This window comes from Pinus tabuliformis, chromosome 4_2, assembly GCF_031772625.1.
Source record: "Pinus tabuliformis cultivar Carrire ecotype Pingquan chromosome 4_2, CPIR1, whole genome shotgun sequence".
NCBI lineage: Eukaryota > Viridiplantae > Streptophyta > Pinopsida > Pinales > Pinaceae > Pinus > Pinus tabuliformis.
In genome coordinates, this window is record NC_142304.1 from 225,477,444 (window position 1) to 225,498,238 (window position 20,795).

General features: G+C 36.5%; 1 pseudogene; it reads left to right on the forward strand.

Annotated features, from left to right (window-relative positions):
• The first annotated feature begins 17,888 nt into the window (after positions 1-17,888).
• LOC149168900 (3-ketoacyl-CoA thiolase 2, peroxisomal-like) overlaps positions 17,889-20,795 on the forward strand; it is a 44,067-nt pseudogene continuing 41,160 nt past the window's right edge.

Consider the following 20,795-nt stretch of genomic DNA (forward strand, 5'->3'; position numbering starts at 1 on the left):
AAATCTAACGAGGTAAAAGCCTACAAAATATAATTCTAGGATGTTTTACTCAGTTACAATTCAACCAAGGACTAGTTCATGCAGAATCATAAACCAGTCAAAAACAAAAATCAAAATCTTTTGTTCTTTTTCTTAAGAATGAAATTCACAGATTAACCAACAAGCTTTCTCGAAATTCCGCGAAGAGACAACACAAAGGTAGGTTTCTCACAAAGGTGGATTTTATGAAAGGTCCGACTCCTAAGAAGACTGAAAAGACCAGGGATATCCAAGGTTTTACAACTTCTAAAGCCAAAGTCACTACAGGACCAATGCAAAAATCAAACCTAGGGCTAGAACTTCTATGAATTTCACTAAAACCCTTGATACTAATGAAACAAGCTTAGATGAAGACTTCTGACAGGTAACCAGTGGATCTGGGCAGCAAAAACAAATTGTAAACAAAATCTAAGAGGCAAAAAGGAAAAAATGGAATTTTCTCAACTTTTGATAGGGTACACTGGCAGCCTGTTTGCACAGGTGCGGCCACGCTCTGTGTACAAAGCTGCAGTGAGTATAGGTACACACTGTGCTTAACGCAAAGGGTGCATACTGCTAGCAAAACCAACAAAAATAAAATCTAACTTAACCCTAAGCTATTCCACCCAAATTCACAGTCAATCAGTCAAAAACCAGAAAGAAATCGACTTTTCTCAAATCAAAGTATCAATCAAAAGAGAAATCAATAAAATCCATGGATTCCCCAGCGGAGTCGCCATTTTGTCATGCGGAAAGAGTCAATTTTGCGGACAAAACCGACCTCCCTAGAAGCTAAGGCTTTCTAGTGACAAACAAGACAATTAAGCACTATCTTTCCCTAAACATGCATTTAAAATACAAGTAACCAGGTGTTTAAAGCATACCTTTAGTCCAACGTTGTTTGTAGCAGTCGAGCCTCTCCGATCTAGATGAGCTCCTCCTTCTCTTTGAAACCTGCATTCACTAACAAGCAAATGATTACATAGCACCTGAATAACTCATAAAATAAAACATATTCATCATAAAGACCAAGGAGTATATGAAACAAATTATATATAACAACTTGTTGAGAAAAATGAACTTAATTGTATTAATTGGAAACAAAAAAAACCATTACAACCAGTGCCTTGGTGTTGTGCAGGTCCCTCCCAGGGTCCAGCAAGAGTTCTCCTTTACTTTGATCAGCTCACCCACTTCCAAATGAAGCTAAGAAAGGATGGGAATCTCTCCTCTCAAGCTCTATAAGGGAGTCCTAATTTCAGCAGCATCTACCCTTAGGAATGTTCATCTTTCAACCTCCCCTCCCTCTGGCCCAATGCCTGTATTTATAATGCTTCGAAGGAAGTTAATTAGGTCCACCATCAATGGGATAAGCCCCTCTTTCAATGGGATAGCTCCCCTCTTGATGGGATAAGTTCCTCTTTCATAGGGATACATGAACCATCTGAAGGCGCTCAATACACGTCAAAACATCTTCTAGAATGCTCTAAAATCGACCACAAGTAACTTTTTTGAAGTAAAACTCGCGCCTTTTGACCTTTACAGGAGTACGCACCCACCCCTTTACAGACAGAGCATACAAGTACGCAGGTATTGTGAACTTGAGGTGCATACACACAGGTAAGGTTAAGAGAAATTGCGTAACCAGAGTTAATTGACTTTTTAAGGACTTTCTCTCTTTCTTGGAGTTTGACATGAGGAGCAGAGGTATAAGACTTGCCAAGGAGGAAAGTATGACAGTTGATGGAGCCATACTGACTGCAAATAGTCATGGTGACAAATTTTAGTGTAACAACATCTAGGATTAGATATAAATTTGAGTTATGTAAGCAAGATGAGTGATGAAAGTGTAAAATAATTCTTCAATAGGACACTTGTAGGATTTTTTGAAGAAAAATTGTATTCGAGGGGAATTTGGATTGGAACTATGTATAATATGTTAGGAAGCTCTATTAGTGATGGGTGAAATGATTCCATTATTCATGAGAGTGGAGAAGAAGCAGGAAAATATATGACAGTATCTCGAGAAAATATTATGTTGTGGCATTAAATACTGGGACACATCATAGAGAAGGGTCTTTGAGTGCTACATGGTAATGGCATGGTAGAAGGTATGTTTAATTTCTCTCTAGATTTTGATTTATGTGAAGATTGCTTATATGGAAAATGGAATTGGTTAATATTTTCCTTTAATGCTACAAGGGAAGAGAGAATGTCATAATTGTTACACAGTAATGTGTTTGGACCTATGCCAGTTCCATTACTAGTTAAATTTGTGGATTATTTCTCACTTATAAATGAATTCTCAAGGAATACGTGGATTTATTTCTTCAAGAAAAAATCTAAAGTCTTTGAAAAATTTAAAGAGTTGAGGGATATAATTGATAACTAGAAATATAATAAATCTAATGTGTTGAGGATAGATCATGGTGGAGAATCTACAAGAATGAATTTGGAGGATTTTGTAAGAAGTAGAGTATAGTAAGGCAGAATACTACTTTATACACACATCAACTGAATGGACATTGGACATTGTGTGTTACCTTATAAATAGATCAGCCTCATTAATGTTACAGGAAAATACTTTTCATGAGGTATGGAATAGTAAGATACCCGCTCTTAAACATCTTAGGGTATTTGGTTGTGATCCTTATGTACACATTACAAAGTAGAATAGGTGCAAGCTAGGTAAGAAAATTGAAAAGTGTTTCTTTAGTGGAGATAAAGATGGTCTAAAAGGTTATAAGATTTGGATCCTCGAAACTAAGAAGGTCATGTATAGTAGAGATGTGGTATTGATAGAAATCAAAGATGTTTTCAAATAAGAAGTCCTACCTAGGGAGGAAGGAACAGAAAATGAAAGATTTTGAATTTAATGATGAAGAATGGAACTCTAAGGAAAAATATGAATCAAAAGAATAAGAACCACATACTCTAGTGTTGAGGAGATTGGTTCAATAAATAAGGAAACTATATTTTTATGCTTCACCTGATTTCTATTTCAATTTTTATTTGTTTGTTATAAATGGTGACCTTATAACTATTAGGGAGGTAGTGGATTCAGAGGATGGAAAAACCTAGAAAAAAGGTCGTGGTTAAGGAAATGGTAGCCTTAGACAAAACGAGGCTTGAGATTTAGTGGAGGTACTGAATATAAGAAATCACAATGTTAACAAATGCATATTTAATAAGAATTTGAACAAAAAACCCATAGTGGAGAAATGCAAATATTAGTTAGTATTAAAATCTTATTCCCAAGTAGAGGGAATTTACTTTGGTAAGATTTGTATCTCTTGTTTCTAAGTTACATTTTAGTATATTTCTTTTATTTGTTGTTATTTTGTTTGATTTCGAAGTAGAATAGATATATGTGTAGACAAAATTCTTACATGGGGATCTAGAAGAATAAATTTACATGAAGCAACTAGAAGGTTTTATTGTTAAACGAAAGTAAGAGTTGGTATGTAGGATTAAAAAATCCTCGTATGGGTTAAATCAATCATGGATGATGTGGCATCAACATAATGTATTCATTGGGGGATCAATACCATACCACGTGTGTTAATATTTTGGGATATATATTGAGGAAAAAATGACATAATATATTAAGCATATATTAGGGGTTAAAGGGTTCTTATATTGGCAAGTATAAAAATTGGAGCTCAAAGTTAATGAAAACATATAAAGGGGTAGAAAAAATGTTAATTAAAACTGGATATGTACAATACCTAGTGAAAGTAGGGGTTTTTTAAATGGGGAGGGTGTATTGGGTTCGTATTGGTAGTGGGTTAAATAATGTGTTTTTTAGATGTATTTTCCAATATGTGGTCAAATTAGGATCATTGTTTAGTATGCCATGGATACACATGATATTTCACAAGTTCATTGAGTGAAGCCCCCGTGGGTATCAAAAAAATGATACTTATATATTGGAACTTGGCTTCACAATGAGTAAAATAGATCATTATGTGTATTTGAAATTAGTTGGTGATCATATTATTTATTTGGTGTTGTATGCAGTTGATATGTTGTTGATTAAAAATAAATGTCTGAGAAATTATCTAAGAAGTGCAAACTCAGTTGTCGTCTAAATTTGACATGAAGGATCTTGGAGCCACAAATTTAATTTTTTCCATTGAAATTAAAAAAAAAAATGGCCAACAAGGAACTGTGGTGAAATTAGAGGAAATATGTCGAAACAATTTTGTAGAGGTTTAAGACATCGATATGTAAACTGGTAAATGCCCATATTCTTGTAGGTGTAAATTTATCTATAGAAAAATGTCTTGAGGCATAGGAAGAGGAAGAGGACATGCCACATGTTCCATATTCTAGTGTAGTTGGAAGCTTGATGTATGAAATGTCCTACACTAGACCGGGCATTGCACATGTAGTGTTTGTTAGCATAAGGTTTGCACCTTTCCCTAAAAGGTACAAAGGCTATATTTATAATCTTCATTATGAAAAGTCATGGTTATGTAAGGGGAATATAATTTTTTTTGTATAAAATGTTATATAAGTCTAAGGGTATGTCAAATCAAGTCATTTAAGCTAGCCCTAAGATTTCCCTAAGTTTTTTGCAACGAAATTAGCCTATCGCAAGCCTACAACTAGTGGTACGAAATATTTTCGTAACACCGCGCTACAAAATATTTTTGTAGTAGTGCGCTATGAAATATTTTCATAGTTCTCACTGAAAAAAATTAAAAGTTAGGTTTTTGCGCTGTAAAAACTATCATTTCAACTCCTTAAGTGGTTTTTCACAAAGCTCTATCCCTTTTTATCCAAGATTTGACAACTAGCTACATTTTGAAGCCCAAGAATGAAGCTTAAAATCAAACCGTAAAATTCTTAGCTTACCTTAAAACAGTAACTTCCAGCAAACCTAGAAATTTGTTTGCAATGTGCAAAAAGGTTCTAGATTGGTTTGCATCATCCGTCCAAGGTGATTCAAGGTTGTAGATCCATTTGTAGCATTAGAAACATTTGAAACATGGGTAGATCTGGTTATGTGAAGCATTTTGAGCCCGATGGAATGTTATTTGCAGCTTATCTAAAAATGTTGGATTTGTTCCAAAATGTAGGTTGTGAATCAATATTCCAACACTTCAATGGACACAACCTGAGTTGGTGTCATGATTTCAAATATAATGTTATAATGGAATTACAACACAAATTAGAACCCTATAGTTTCTAGTCCTCAAGGAATATATTGCAGAGGCTAGTCATTTTCCTACTGAGGCTGAAAGGTGGTTTAAAAAGAAGAGATTATAGAATGTGGACTTGAACGTTTTCTTGAAGGAAGACTGTTGGAACCAATACTGTAACATAGGATTCCTCCAGAACAATATGAAGCCCAAATGTTCTAATTCTCTTAGGATTGTGCAGCTCTTCTACACCTGTGAAAGAATGAAATCTAAGGCTTATTTGTATCACCTGATATTTTTATGCCATTTAGCAGGTTTTAGTAAGATGAATTTGCCCTATTTTCTTCAACAAATTTTGTTGAAGATGTCTACTAAAGCATGAACTACAGCTAAATTGCAACCTCGTGACATTTTTCATCATGGCTTGCTAAAAATACTCTATAATCATGAGCTAAAAAGGTAGGTAGAATAATTGAGACAGAGAAAAATGAGACAACTTGCACCTAGAAGACCAAGGAGACGCCAAACTAAAGTTTCTATCCAAACCCTAGCGCGAGAAACAAAGGGAGATCGTAGCCATATCCATTTTGAATAAGATGTTAAAAACCCTATAAAAGACAAAGAGGTTAGTGGTATATGAGAGGAGAACAAGAAGACATCAGAAGCAAATGCTAGAGGAAGAGAAAGAAAAACAGAAAAAAACAAAAATTGAAAAAGGAAAACAGAAAATGGAAACAAGGGATGAAGAAGTAGAAACAAATCCTAGGGTTTACTGCAGAAATCCCCATACTCACCTTAAAAATAAACCAAGACTAGGTTTAAAGGGAAAAAGCAACCCTAAGTTTAAGGAGACAATGATTCTTGATGAATATAAAGAGACTGTGCAAGTTTCAAAGACCAAAAAGAAGGTGACCAAACAGAGGAAAACATAGTATGCATACAGAAAAGGGAAAGAAATCCTAAAATATGGAAAAAATATACAAAAGGATATGACACATATGAAAAGAAGAAAAAACAAGTTAGATCTCCTTGCTCGGGCTGCAAAATATATGGAGGAATGATTAATTACCTCATTGGCAGAGAAATATACAAAACCCTAATTTTGTTGAACAAACCCTAATTATACCTCAACATTTTGACTTGCTCCATTTTAATATTTTTGAAAGTCAAGTTATTTTTTCTATGTTATGGTAATATTTCAAAGAGCTTTTTGGTTTAGGAAGTGAAGAGTACAAGTCAACATAAAGAAAAAGATCCTTAAAGGAAGCAAGCAGTTACACAGGGAAGTTGCACAATTTCAACGTGGTTTACAATTTCATGTACTAGTTTTGCTACCAAGAGGGAATAGGAGCTGTAGCTACAAATATTAAGTCTACAAGGGAGTGAATAGTTCCATATCCTAGAATAGTGTTATGGCTCATCCTTTTTCTAGAAGAATAGAAGGAGATACATGTAGCAGTTTCACAAGATACTTTGACCAATGTTATGTGCCAAATAGAGATCTAAATAGTTGAAAGGATAACATTTTGATTATGTTTTGTTAATTAAACTCTCAAATATTGTAAATATTTTGAAGTTATTTCTACCATATTTTATGGATCTTATATTATATGTATCTTCCCTATAGATTACATGAGAAAGGAGGGGAAAATGTTGGATTTTGATGAAAGGATAATTTATTGTCTGTATGTTTTGAAAGAGTTGTTAATTTACAGTTTTCCAAGATCAGAAAATTTGATCAATGACACAAAGATTCATGTGATGACATCTCTTAGTTTGTATTTTCTGCATGCTCCATTGTTTCCCTCTCTATAATATCATTTGAATATATGGTCCTTTGATATCTGAATGAGAATAAATGTTACAAAATTCATCCTGGTTTTTGATGCTCTGCCTCGTAGATTTGAATATTTGCACTCCTATATTCTAAAGCTACTTTAGGAGTCATTTCATATTCCCTACTATAGTGGATTATTTTTCTATTTTCCTCTTTCATCTACAACGATGGTGTGAAATGTCTAAGATGTGCCATCTACCTTTCCTTTGTCAATCCTTGATCATGCAGCTAGTATCTTGGTAAGTTTCCTTACAACCCTAGATTGTTAACTCTATTTCCCAATGCAATATCTCCTTCACGGCCAACCAAATCCTATTTCAACCAACTCAACTGAACATCTAGCCATCATTTGAATGCATAATCAGTTGCTAAATTAGTTTATTAGAACGTGAGAGAGAGAGAGACCTTTCTAGATTGAAGGGGCTAGCCTTCAATTTGTAAGATTGGTTTTTCAACGTTACCTTAGAGAGTATTTTGTTATAGCTAAGAGAAACTTCCTGACTGCTAATGGTGTGAGTGTTGAGAAGGTATATATGAAAATTAGGGAAGGATAATTCGACAATAGTAAAGATTGTTTTCAAGTACTTGCATGGAAACACTAGTTATGGATTGTGCTACCAAGGAAGACCGAGACTACACAAAGTGTTGCACATAAATATGTTTGCTGATGTAGATTGGGTTGAAAATCTGGATCATAGATATATCTACAAGTGGGTATGTGTTTAACCTAGTTGGAGGAGTAATCAGTTCCATGATATAGAGATAGTCTATAACGACACTCTCAAATGCAAAATTTGAATACATAGAAGTCACTCATGCAATCAAGGAAACAATATGGTTGTAGATATTGTGTTCAAGTATTGGATTGGTACAATGAGTTGTGATGATAGATTGTGACATTCATAGTGCAATCTTCCTAGTGAAGAACCCAACATATGATTCTAAGGCAAAGCATATTGATGCTTAATGTCACTTTTTGAGATATGGTTGAAGAATGTTTTTCTAGAGAAGGTGGACAATATGAAGAATGTTTCAAATTCATTACAAAATGTGTGAGAGATAAAAATTTCTCTTACTATAGAGAAATAATGGGAATTTTTGTCTTGGATCATTGATTGTTCACTCTTGTGACCCCATGTGTGTAATGAAAAAAGAAAAGTGGTAGAATGCTTCTTATGTGTTATATTATTTACATGAATACCCTCATGTGTTATGAATTATGTCAAGAACAATAAGGTGTTGAAACCTCCTCTACGAGGGGGTTTAAGAGAGGTACCCCTAAATAAATATTGGGTGTTTTCTTGCATCCTTTTTTGGTAGTTTTCAATACATGGTTTTGACATTTAGCAACTTTGTGGCACATGGTGGTTTATCTCATATTTTTGTAGTTTCATTTCATCAACTATAGATTTATTCTAATTTACAGTAACTGGATATATAAAAGTCTTTCTGGATTTCCTTGTTTTGGTTTTTAGGGTAAAATAACTATGCTAATGTGTGTTTTTCTTTACGATTTTTCTATTTTGTTAAGAATATGTTTGGAGAAATTAATTGTATAAGGTTAAAACACTAGAAGAAAAAAGGACATTGGTGAGGGGCGAAAAATGTCACCATAAGGTCATTGGTGACGGTCAAAAGAGCTTTCATCACCAAAAATTGAATGTCACCAAAGGTGGTGTCGCCAAAAGTATAGGTATTGCAGTGACATTCAAATTTCATCACCAATAATGATTTATAATGATGGATAGTGAACGTCACTGTTTCATATGAGCAATGGTGATAGAACATAGCTTCCGTCACCAAATTGAACGTCACCAAAGGTGGCATCGCCAAAAGTATAGGTGTTGTAATGACATTCATAGTCCATCACCAGTAATGATTTATAATGATGGATAACAACCGTCACCATTTTATATGAGAAATGCTGATGGACCATAGTCTTGGTCACCAAAAATTGAACGTCACCAAAGGCGGTGTCGCAAAAAATATAGGTGTTATGGCGACATTCAAGGTCCATCACGAATATTGATTATAATGACGGATAGTGACTGTCACCATTTCCTATGAACAACAAAGATTTATTATGATGGATCTTTCATGGCCATCACTATTGATGCATATATATGGTGATGTTCATTGATCGTCACCAAAAGCCAGATTTCCAGAAGTATAGGTGTTGTGGTGACATTCAAGGTCTGTCATGAATAATGACTATAATGACAGACAGTGACCGTCACCATTTCATATCAACAACAACAATTTATGGTTATGGACCTTTGAGGGTCACCACTATTGATGTGTATATATGGTGCCGTTCATTCACGGTCACCATTTCATATTTTCGTGAGAGTCAAAAAATGTCACCAAAGCTCATTGGTGATGGTCAAAGAGCCTCCGTCACCAAAAATTAATCGTCGCCATTCCATATGGATGTCAGGGCATGATGGAATTGAACCATGAACCTCCTGCTTGTAAAGCATGTGCTCTTCCATTGAGCTAGCACCCTTTAAATTATTAGACTTATAAAAATTACACCTTGAAACTTCATAAATTGTAAATGCTACAACTTTCAATAAATTAAAGTCTCAACAATATTTTACTAAATAAGAAAAGCAGCGTTGAAGCTACAATTCCCTACCTAATGGTTATGTAATTTATGAAAAGTGGGTGGTGGGAAAAATAGTTATGTATAAGAGAATCGATATGCTCATTTGAATACTCGATTAGAAGTGAAACTCTGAAGACAATTGTAACTTATAAATGACCTATAACTAGCAAATACACCAAATATTGCAAAGAAAATGTCATAAGTGGATAGCATATGGAAGAAAAGCAGTTTAACTGATCCAGATTTAAACAGGAATGCAACAAATTACAGAGAACCATAAACAAAGAGATAAATGGAAATAATACTTCATTTCATTAATGTACAATACTAAAATATGCTTACAAACAAAAATGGAAATAAACCAGCTAGGGCAATGGTAGCTTATCTCTGAGAAGAGATGTGGCAGCTATATGCCTCTAAACTACCTTACAATGAGGCTCAAGGGCCTTTTTATTGTTGAACAATAAGAGAAAACCATAAACAACCAACACCCTAACCCGAGGAGATGTAACGCCAAGACATTATGGGCCCCGTTGGGGTGAGTTATATAGCCACCTTCCCGGGGTTGTGACTTGGTCATATTATCTCCATTTGATGCACATGATAACCCATTGGAAAGATCACTCAGAGAACTACAACGTAAAAGATCACTTTCGAAAGAAAATCGTTGGAGGTATATTTCCAGAAAAACATCATTTAGGGCCTCAAAATGGCTCCAGAAGTTTACGACTCGAAAAATTGCTAAAAATAGTAAACTGTGCTACAATTAAGGAAACTGAAAAACTGAAAGAAGAAATGGTGGGGGTCCAAGTGGAATTGGTGGGTGGCCACCAATATCCATCTGGATTATTCCTCCTCCCTTAGGAAGAAATGGTCCCCATTGCATTGAGTTCCTCCATGAGATGAGGAAACTTCCACTGAACTTGGTCACTGGTGAGCCACTTGCCCTGGTGAAGGAGTTGTCTTACTTTGACACCTCGATATAGTTGGATACTCTGCTAGTGAGTGTTCTTGATCTGTGTGTCCATGATTCGATCAATTGCATCTTGTTCCATGCAATTTGGATTTAACTCTGTGGGTGTGAGCTGTTCTGCAATGTCAGATGTGTCTACGAATGGTGGAAAGTATGGCTGAAGGTGGTCCACATTGAAAAATCTAGGTGCAAGCCAAGGAATGGGGGAATGCTAAGCTAAAATACATTGTTTCCCATTGTCTTACTTTGACACCTCGATATAGTTGGATACTCTGCTAGTGAGTGTTCTTGATCTGTGTGTCCATGATTCGATCAATTACATCTTGTTCCATGCAATTTGGATTTAACTCTGTGGGTGTGAGCTGTTCTGCAATGTCAGATGTGTCTACGAATGGTGGAAAGTATGGCTGAAGGTGGTCCACATTGAAGGAAGGCCTAACATGTAATCCATGGAGATGGATTCCCAAGGTTGAATAGGGGTAGGCAGCGGGGTATAGAGGCCTTGCTACTTGATGGTCGGTTTGGCAATGGTGTAGGCAGTGCATGATATGATGTACTTCCCGACATCCTGTCGAGGATTCAGCCAATAGAAATACTTCTATAGTAGTGTCACCAATTTCTTGACCTGGAAATGCTCAACAACCCAATTGTAGTGTGCTTCCCAAATCATCTTGGCACGCTCGCTTTAAGGAACACAAAGGTGACGCAGGTGGCATAACAAGGCATCCTGGAGGGGAAAATGTGGAATATGTTGACCCTCCAAGAGTGTCTAGTATGTGTGGCCGAATTCTAGGTCGCATTTGTAGAGAAGTGGCCAATCAGAAGTCTTATGCCCACAAGAGTTGAGCAAAGTGGTTAATACCATTATTGGTGGTCGATTAAGGCAATCTACAACATTATTGGTGCTGCCCTTCTTATACTTGATGTTCGAATGGAACTGTTGCAGGTATGTGGACCACTTCTGATGGCAATCATTCTGCAATTTCCCTTGGGTCTGTATGAACTGTAGGGGTCGGTGGTCTATGCGGATGATTATTTCCTTCACCAAAATGTAATGCTTTCATTGTTGGCACGCCTACACAATGGAATACATCTCTTTTTCATAAGTGGGATACTTCCGGACTATGTCTAAAAGTGTCTCACTGTGATATGCCACTGGATGCCTATGTTGAGCAAGGACTCCCCCAATAGCATAGTCAGAGGCATCTGTCTCGACCTCAAATGATTATTGCAAGTCTGGTAATGCAAGCATTGGAGTCGAGCAGAGGTGATATTTCAACTTTATGAATGCCTTCTGTTCAAATTCAGACCAAAAGAATTTTGCTTTCGCTCCTCCCTTGGTGACTTGACTCGAGGGCCAAGTGATATGAGAAAATCCCAACACGAACCTGTGGTAGGAGTTGGCAAGACCTAGAAAGCTGCAGAGCTTTGTCAGAGTGGTTGAATATGGCCAATCCTGAATGACTTGGATCGTGACTAGATCCATATGCACCCCCTATTCATCAATAATGCATCCTAGATACTTAACCTAGGTCATGCCAAAAGTGAATTTCTCCAAATTGGCACATAACTTGTATTGCTGCAGTGTTTGGAGAACCTGTCGAATGTGGGGAAGGTGCTCTTCCCAACTCTGGCTGAAGATCAGGATGTCATCCAAGTATACCACTACAAATGAGTTGGTGAATGGCCACAAGATGTCATCCATTAGCCTCATGAAGGTTGCAAGAGCATTCGTCAATCTGAAAGGCATAACCAACCATTTGAAAAGTCCCTCCTTGGCTTTGAAGGTAGTCTTCCACACATCAGAGGGTTTTATTGGTACCTGGTGATATCCTGACTTCAAATCGATCTTGCTGAAATATTTTCCCCCCTTCAGTTGGTCCAGGAGGTCATCAATCCATGGGATCGGGTACCTATTACGGACAGTGATCTTGTTCAGTGATCGATAGTCAATACAGAGTCTCCAGTCCCATCCTTGTTTTGTACCAACATGATCGGGCTCCCACAGGGTGATGAACTTGGATGAATGTGACCTTTCTGTAATAGCTCCTAAATCTGCCTCCTGATTTCATCATTCTAGGGAAAAGAGAGCCAATAGATTGGTCCATTGGGCAGCAGTGGACCTGCGGTTAGATCGATGGAGTGCCTGACCTGACAGTGCAGAGGAACCCCTACAAGGGAGGTGAAGATGTCCTCGTACTCCTCCATGACCTTGTACATCTGTATTTGTCATGCAAAGGGGCCCTTTCTGGAGGTCATGGCCACTGTCTTCTTCTTTCCTTGAGGGTGTATCATTAGGAAAACAAATCTCCCGGTTTTGGAAATAGGCTTACTACATTGTTTTGCAGTAACCAAAGAGATGGTGGTAGGTGGTGCTACCTCCGGTATCCTGTACAAATTATTTCCCAACGTAACAATAACAGCACGGGGACTTGATTCATACACATGATGTTGCTTCCACAAGTATGGTTGTCCTAATAATGCATCACAAACTTTAAGGGGATCAATGTCACATAATACCTCATCCGTGAAGGGCTTGATGTTGCATGGAATGCCACATTGTTGGCTCATGCAAAGATCTCATCGTTGTTGAAGCCACCCGATGGTGTACGGTTGTGGATGTGCTATGGTCGGTAAGCCCAGCCACTTCATGACCTCTACCGAAATGAAGTTCTTGCGGCTCCCACTTGTCGACAATGAACTGTAGCAGGGATCCCTTTACCCACATCTGGGAGTGGAAGAGATGCTTCTCCTCCTCTGGATCTTTGGGTTCCTCCTTCTAGATCTTCATGGTGGCAATGATAGCATTGGGCTCCCCATCGATAATCTACTTCCCTTTGTCATTCCCCTTGTTGGGTTTTGACGTAGAGTCAGAACATGCATCTGATTCTAAAACCTTTAGCTCGACCACTAGTGACTGCTTGGCCCGACACACACTTGTGGTGTGAGTGGAGCTCTTATGGAACTCACACCACTTTCCCATGTCGTTTTTCGGCTTCGCAGCACTATTCTTTTCTTGTAGCTTTGGTGGGTTGTCTTGGGTGCCCGACATTGGCTTTGTGCTTTGTTCTATGGTTTGGAGGCACCTTTCCCTTGCTTCGGATTCGCAGATTCAAAGTCTCGCTTAAACTTTTTCTCGACCTTAACGGCATATCGATATGTCGTGACAAGCGAGGAGATGTTCAGGAATTCTATTTCTTCCTAGATGTACTTCTGCAGGCAGCCATAATATTTGAATACCAAATGCTGCTCGAAATCCTTTAAACCCAACTTTGTGCGAAGGGTATGGAAAATATTGGTCAATTTCGGCATGTCTTGGTCCCTTCCCTGCCATAGCATGGTCCACTTTATGTATTGATCCTCATAGCTTCCAACAGGGTAGTACTGCTCCTTGATGGCATCTCAGAATGGATTCTAAGTGGGTGCAGCTGAAAATAATGAGCCTGTACTTTCATCCTTCTACTCACAATAGTTTTCCCACCAGTCCTTGACGTGGGGGGCTTGCTTTGAGAAGAGCAAAAATAATCTTTTCCTGACTAGAAAAATCATGAACATAAAAATAACCCTCTAGCAAATTTAACCATTTAGCGACAGCATCTGCATCTATCGGACCCTCGAATATGGGGATTTCAAAATTAACTTATACCTTAAACAATGTGGCATTTCCAGAGTAGCTATTGGAAGTCGATGCATCACCCTTGGGTAGCCGCTGAAGGATCTGGGCAAAGGTGTCCATCATTGTGTTCCTTTGCCACTCGAGAGCTTATTCAAGCAAGATTTTGATAAGATCTCCTGCCCCTTTATCTTTCTTTTCATCTGCCATGGGAGGCCTTCGGGATTTGTGAGGCTAGTCTTGCAAAGGTTCGACCAGTTCAAGCCCTAACTCCTTATATCCCAACCTTGTTGGGGACATGCAAATAAAAACAAAGAAAAAAAACAGACTGCTCTGATACCACTGATTCAGATTTAAACAGGAACACAATAAATTAACGAGATAACCATAAACACAGAAAATGCAGTAGAAATAATACTTCATTTCATTAATGTAAAATACTGAAATATTCTTGCAAACAGAAATGGAAATAAACCAGCTAGGGCGATGGTAGCTTATCTTTGAGAAGAGATGTGGTAGCTACATGCCTCTGAACTACCTTAAAATGAGGCTCGAGGGCCTTTTCATTATTGAACAATAAGAGAAAACCCTAAACAACCAAAACCTTAACCCGAGGAGATGTAACACCAAGAGTTCATGGACCCCGTTGGGGTGAGTTGGACAACCAACTTCTCGGGGTCGTGACTTGGTAATATTATCTCTGTTTGACGTGCATGATAACCTGTTGGAAAGATCTCTGCGAGGACTACGACGAAAAAGACGGTTTTAAATAGAAAATTGCTGGCGGTATATTTCCAAAAAACATTGTTTAGGGCCTCAAAATCGCTCCAGAAGTTTAGGACCAAAGGAACTACTAAAAATAGTAAACTATGCTACAATTAAGGGAGCTGAAAAACTGAAAGAAGCAATGGTGGGGGTCCAAGTGGAATTGGTGGGTGGCCACCAATATCCACCTAGGTCAGTAACTCATGTAGGACATAATCTAGTCCAAGTTAATATAGTTGAATAGTTATCAAAATCATGCAGAAAATATTCATTGAAATGAGTGTTAGAATTACATGTATCTGCATATGTCAAAAATTCAGTGCTTCAATAATCACAATTTTATCAATAAATTTGCAATCAAATTGTTGATGCACACAAATATATCCAAATGAAATTTGTTAACCATTTAGCGTTCAAAATTTTACTTTTCTTTAGCTATTTGTCTAATAGCTTAAATGAATGAAGAACATAGCACTCTATTTGATACAAATACACGCATAATTATGAATATTCTACAAGTAACCACTCTAATATGATGTAGATTCTGATGTAGTTTCTAAACAATTTTTATATATTTTGAGAAGATATTTTCAAAGACAGCGACTGGAAAACTTGGCGAGGGGCCCAGGAATGCGTACTCACAATGAAACTACGAGTTAAACTAGAAAATAAACATGTGACACAATGTAGTATTATTTTACAAAGTGTTCATGATGGACTACTCAAGAAGGCAAAATCACGCGATTTATTGTCTGAAGAGCAACTAACTATTTGTAGATTTTGTGTAATGCATGGAACTATGAAACAATGATATAAGTACACACATAATGGCTACACTTTTATTTTTCTCTTCAAGTACACAGATTATCAATTCCATAAGTTTAGAAACCTAGCATATGCAGATCAGAACTTTGCATCTTCAAAGGGGAAACCAAAAAATTCAAATGAAATGCTATAATAGGCATACCAAAAGAAAAGTAATAATCCATAGAATGTGAATAATATTATCTTACCATTCAATCATCTTTTGTAGTGTCACAAATCTTCCCAATAGTGTGAAAATCAGACATAGTATAAATAAAGTAAAAACAAGGTACACAAAGAAAAACATCAAGTTCTATCAACAAAGAAAATAAAATTGAAAATAGTCAAAACAAGAGTAGATATAGACATACATCCACAAATTGATACAATTTTCCACCAAACTGAACCCCTTTCCTAGATAAGTACCACTTGAGAGTTAGTTCATATTAAATCTTGATGGGGCAACTAGGGTCCAAGCAAGCAGATCTGGGAATGATGGGGTAATAATGAATCACAAAGATAGTATCATTTTTTCTTTCTCCATTGGCATATAAAATAAAGGCTGAATTTGAGGCTCCAATTCAGGGACTAAATTATGTACTAAATAAGGCAACGATATGCTCAATATTGAAACAGTCTTTACTCTCCAGTAATCAGGTTTCAAATAAATTGGGTATCAAATATAGGAGTATTCAGGATATCTTGTAGGAAATTAGGTGTCTTGTTGTGAAGATTCGTGTAATAAGGTTTTCCTATGTAACAAGATGGTTCAAAAAATGAGGAACCAGATAGGTAAATAAGGAGATCATTTGGCACTAAAGAAAATTTAAGTGAGAATTCAGACCCCTCCTTATTGGAAGAAATTAAGAGAATGTGCAACACATGTGAATGTTTGAGAATACTGTCACCTCTAGTCATGTTAAATGTACAACTACTTCAAACTTGTTAGCTCACCAATTCATGGTGGCATCACTTCCATGATACAACAACCAGGAAGAGACTGTATCATGTGACATGACTTAATGTTATAAAAGGTGGAGAAAACAGTTAGAGAATGTAGGGGATTGACAACGAATGGAGTTGAACAAAGAGGATTGGCATCATGAAGTTAAGGTTTTTAAGAACATTGAGTTTAAATGGAAAATTCTACTGAAGCTCCTATAGGATAATGATGCAAAATTCACAGATGGAAAATCACAGACCTAGAGGACAACATCACATATGACAACTTGAATAATAATAATAGAAGAAACCATTTAAATGTGGACCAAGGTATTGGCAGTTCAAGTATCTAAGAGAGTTAGGGAGATGTAGCAAACATTAGGGCTAGCCTCTTCAGTGATGATAGATGAGAGCCAAGGTTGTAAGTCATTGTATTCGCAACCAAAATATGAAGAGGTTTCTTTATTTTCAAATTTAATTACAAGATTATGGTTCTTTGACTTTAGTGGGTTTTCCAACATAGGTTTTAAAAATTACAGTAGAACTTAACTTCATACAAGATGTTTTTTTTTTCAAAATGGACCTAGATCCTTCTGCTCCATTTCCTTTTTATTTTGGTTATTGGGTGCAATTTGAGGCTATAGTTTTTTGGGAATTATTAAGTGTTACAATTAACTTTTAGGATTATCTATGATTTTGGTCTAATGGACCATGTTTGGCACCACCCAAAAGAATTCCACAAAATTACTAGAATGGAGGGGAGTGAAAGGCAAAAACTCGACTCTCTATGTGCCCTGAAGAATGGGCAGCCCCAACCCACACAATGGTCTTGTGTCAAAGCCTAAAGGGAATTGTAACACCAGAAATAAAGTTAAAGTAATCCATACAAATGGATACTCACTAAGAATTCTTTGAAATAAAAAAATATGGTGAAATCTACTCTATGCTTACATATCAACCTTCCTATTTTTGTTTTCTTTTTTGAATTTAGTCCGGGTGGGGGTTGGGGTAGGGGCTGTGAGTGTTGTGTTTTGTGGAGTTTTTGGGTGAAAACTATTGTTCATAACTTTTTGTGCAATGGGTATGGTAGTTGATACTGTGTTGAAATGATAAATTTGATGTTATATGTTCGAATGTGTTGATGGATTCAGAATGCTTGAGGTACTATTGTATGGGGGTTAATGGATGCTTGTGTTAAATTCAACTTAATTGGTGTCATGTATAAAAGCAAGGTAAATAAACATAATCATCAACACAATATAGAAGCAATCACACACACTAACAACCCTATAAATACCCTAGGAAAACCCCAACTATGGGGACAACCTAACTAACATAATTCCATGAAATCGTAGCCAAGCTGGTAAATCCTTGGCCCTTTACAATGGGCGGGAAGCCCACACTTGCTCAAAATTTGGCACATTGCAATGGAGACTAATAAGCCTATTTATAAGCTTATTTGCATCCAAATATAACTGGCATAATACCATGGGCCCAAAACCACTAGCTATATACTATCATTCCCGAGCCAAGGTGAATCCTAACAATTGAATCCCCTTAACTAGATTTGTTGTACCCTTGTTTTAGGCCATTGTTAATTTGGTTTTCCCATAAATATATTATTAAAAATGTATTTTATCTTCTTTACATTAGAATAGAGTCCAGACTATGTTGAGTATATTTAACACATGGATCTTCTAGTGAGAGTATAAGTATCGATCATTATTTTCTTTTACTAGGCTTCAGTTTATGTTGCTAGACACAGTGCTTCCTATGAAAGAGTTGTTGAGTTTGGTGATGTTATTGTCATTGTTGCGTAAGTTTCCATTTTTTTCCAAATTAATTGCTAGTTTTTCAAGAAATCTCTTCCAATGCTTTGAATTTTATCATATGTGGTTGATTAAGTTCAAAATTTTCCTAATTATTGTTGATTAGCTGATCAACACCAAGTTTTTCTCTATCTGATTATCATGTTTGCAAGGCTTATCGTACCCCTATTTGCAAGGTTAAATGTGGAGGATTTAAGGATACTCTTATCGATGACTTTCTTGCTCCTATTTTTAAGGTATGGATCAGTAGTTCCACTGATAAATTGATTCATGATTTTTTTTTGCAGTTTGAAAATTCTCCCCTAACCATTATGGTCCATGAAGCATGAGTGCACAAATTTGTCTCTGAATGTTCGCTAGCTTCCTGCAAGCATTGACTGAAAAGGCTAGATTTAATCCAGTGGAAGTTGGTGATATTTTAGTGGGTATTGTTCTTACATCTAGCTCTCAACATGCTAATGATTTCAGGATGGCTACTTTTTATGATGGAATCCCAAGTGTATATCCTAGCATTTCATGTGTCAAATGAATTATTTTCTTGTTGGATGCTTGAGTTTTTGTGACAACTCCAAGTTGCTTACCACATCATCTCTCTGGAGATTGTACATGTAAACACTATCAATAGACAATGATCTTTAGACTGATAAGCAATTGTAGATGTTGCAGCTGGGTTTTATGATATTGGTATGTCAATATATGTTTGCTACCACTGGATTATCATAGCAGGTTTGAGTTTAGATAAGTTTATGATTTCAATTTTTTTTCTTCAGGCGTCAGTGCAGGAGTAGAGTTAATGACTATCAATCCTATGGTGTGGGAAGGTTCTATCAATTCAAAGGTAGGCATCAATAAAAGTTAATGATGTTGTAAACATAAGGCTTTTAATTTTGTCAATAGTTTCAATTTGATGTTTTTGTCCATACTCTTCTATGTATTTAATATAGTCTTCATATTTATGCATATACACACACACACACACACACCTGCACAAGGATAGATATATAATTACTTCATTAAAGATTTTTCTGAAAGGCATTGATGGATTTTGCTACCACTTGCAATAGGTTGAATTTTTCAGGAATGCACAAGATTGTCTTTTTCCCATGGTTATCATCTCAGAAAATGTAGCTGACCACTATGGAGTTTCACGTCAAGACCAAGATCAAGAAGTGGTATATGGATGATATTTTAATATTTTGATTTGAGTGAAGTCAACGTTGGTGTAGTTCATATGAATTAATCAACGAAGGTAAGGAATTGGAGTTGAATATTAATTACTAGAATTGTTTTTTAGGTTGAACCTCATAGGCACACAATAGCAACAATAATTGCAGGGAAGTTCAAATATGAGATTATCCCAGTTGAAGCAAAGGTTGTAAACCCCCATGTTCTATAATTTCCAAAGTTAGAGTCATTGGAGAGCTGCCGCAATGGTACATAATGTGTTTATTGTTTTTGTGTTAAAGATTGTTGATCCTAAAACTGGAGATGAGAAGCCCATGACGATATATGTGGACAATGGATTTCATCCTAATGCTTCTCTTTATGATTTAGGGAAACTCAGACATGAATTTAAGAAGAGGGGAAGCACCACTATTGGTATAGAGTTTATTTCCCAATTGCATGCTAGCATGTTTTCTATGTTGTTGATTTTATCAAAAAAGTTACAGCATGCTATATTTTCTACCATTGTAAAGCATTGGATGTTGAGTATTCAGTATGTGTCAGTTATGTCTATGCTCTGTTTCAATCTCACAAAGGAAATCAAGCCAAGTAAGTGATGGAGTTAGTGTTGTACTATTGATGAAGAAGGTAGTGGCCATGCAAAAGGGTGCACAATGAAAAATAGAAAACACGTTGATCAATGCATGAAGTTTCATTATAACCACAAATTTTCTTAATGGATGAGCACAAATCCTCATCTTACCGAACCATCTATTTCCAACCTCTCTTGCCTCCACCTTCTGCAAAATGTTCTGAACTAAAATCCCATTGATGCAAAGGTTAATCTCCAACTATAGCATTGTTGCACTAAATCCAAATGCATAAGCGCACCACTTAAAAGGTTGTGCTTTACTTGTAGACTTTTACACATGCAAACCTATTCATAAAACAAAATAGAATTTATATAAAAATGTTTACAGGCTGATACAAAAACGTATTAGGGACCCACATCCTTTCCAGCTTGTATCAATCATGCCTCAAACAACTATACAGACGTAAAGTCTCTAAAACTTTTGTTTCATCTTAGCTCAAGAA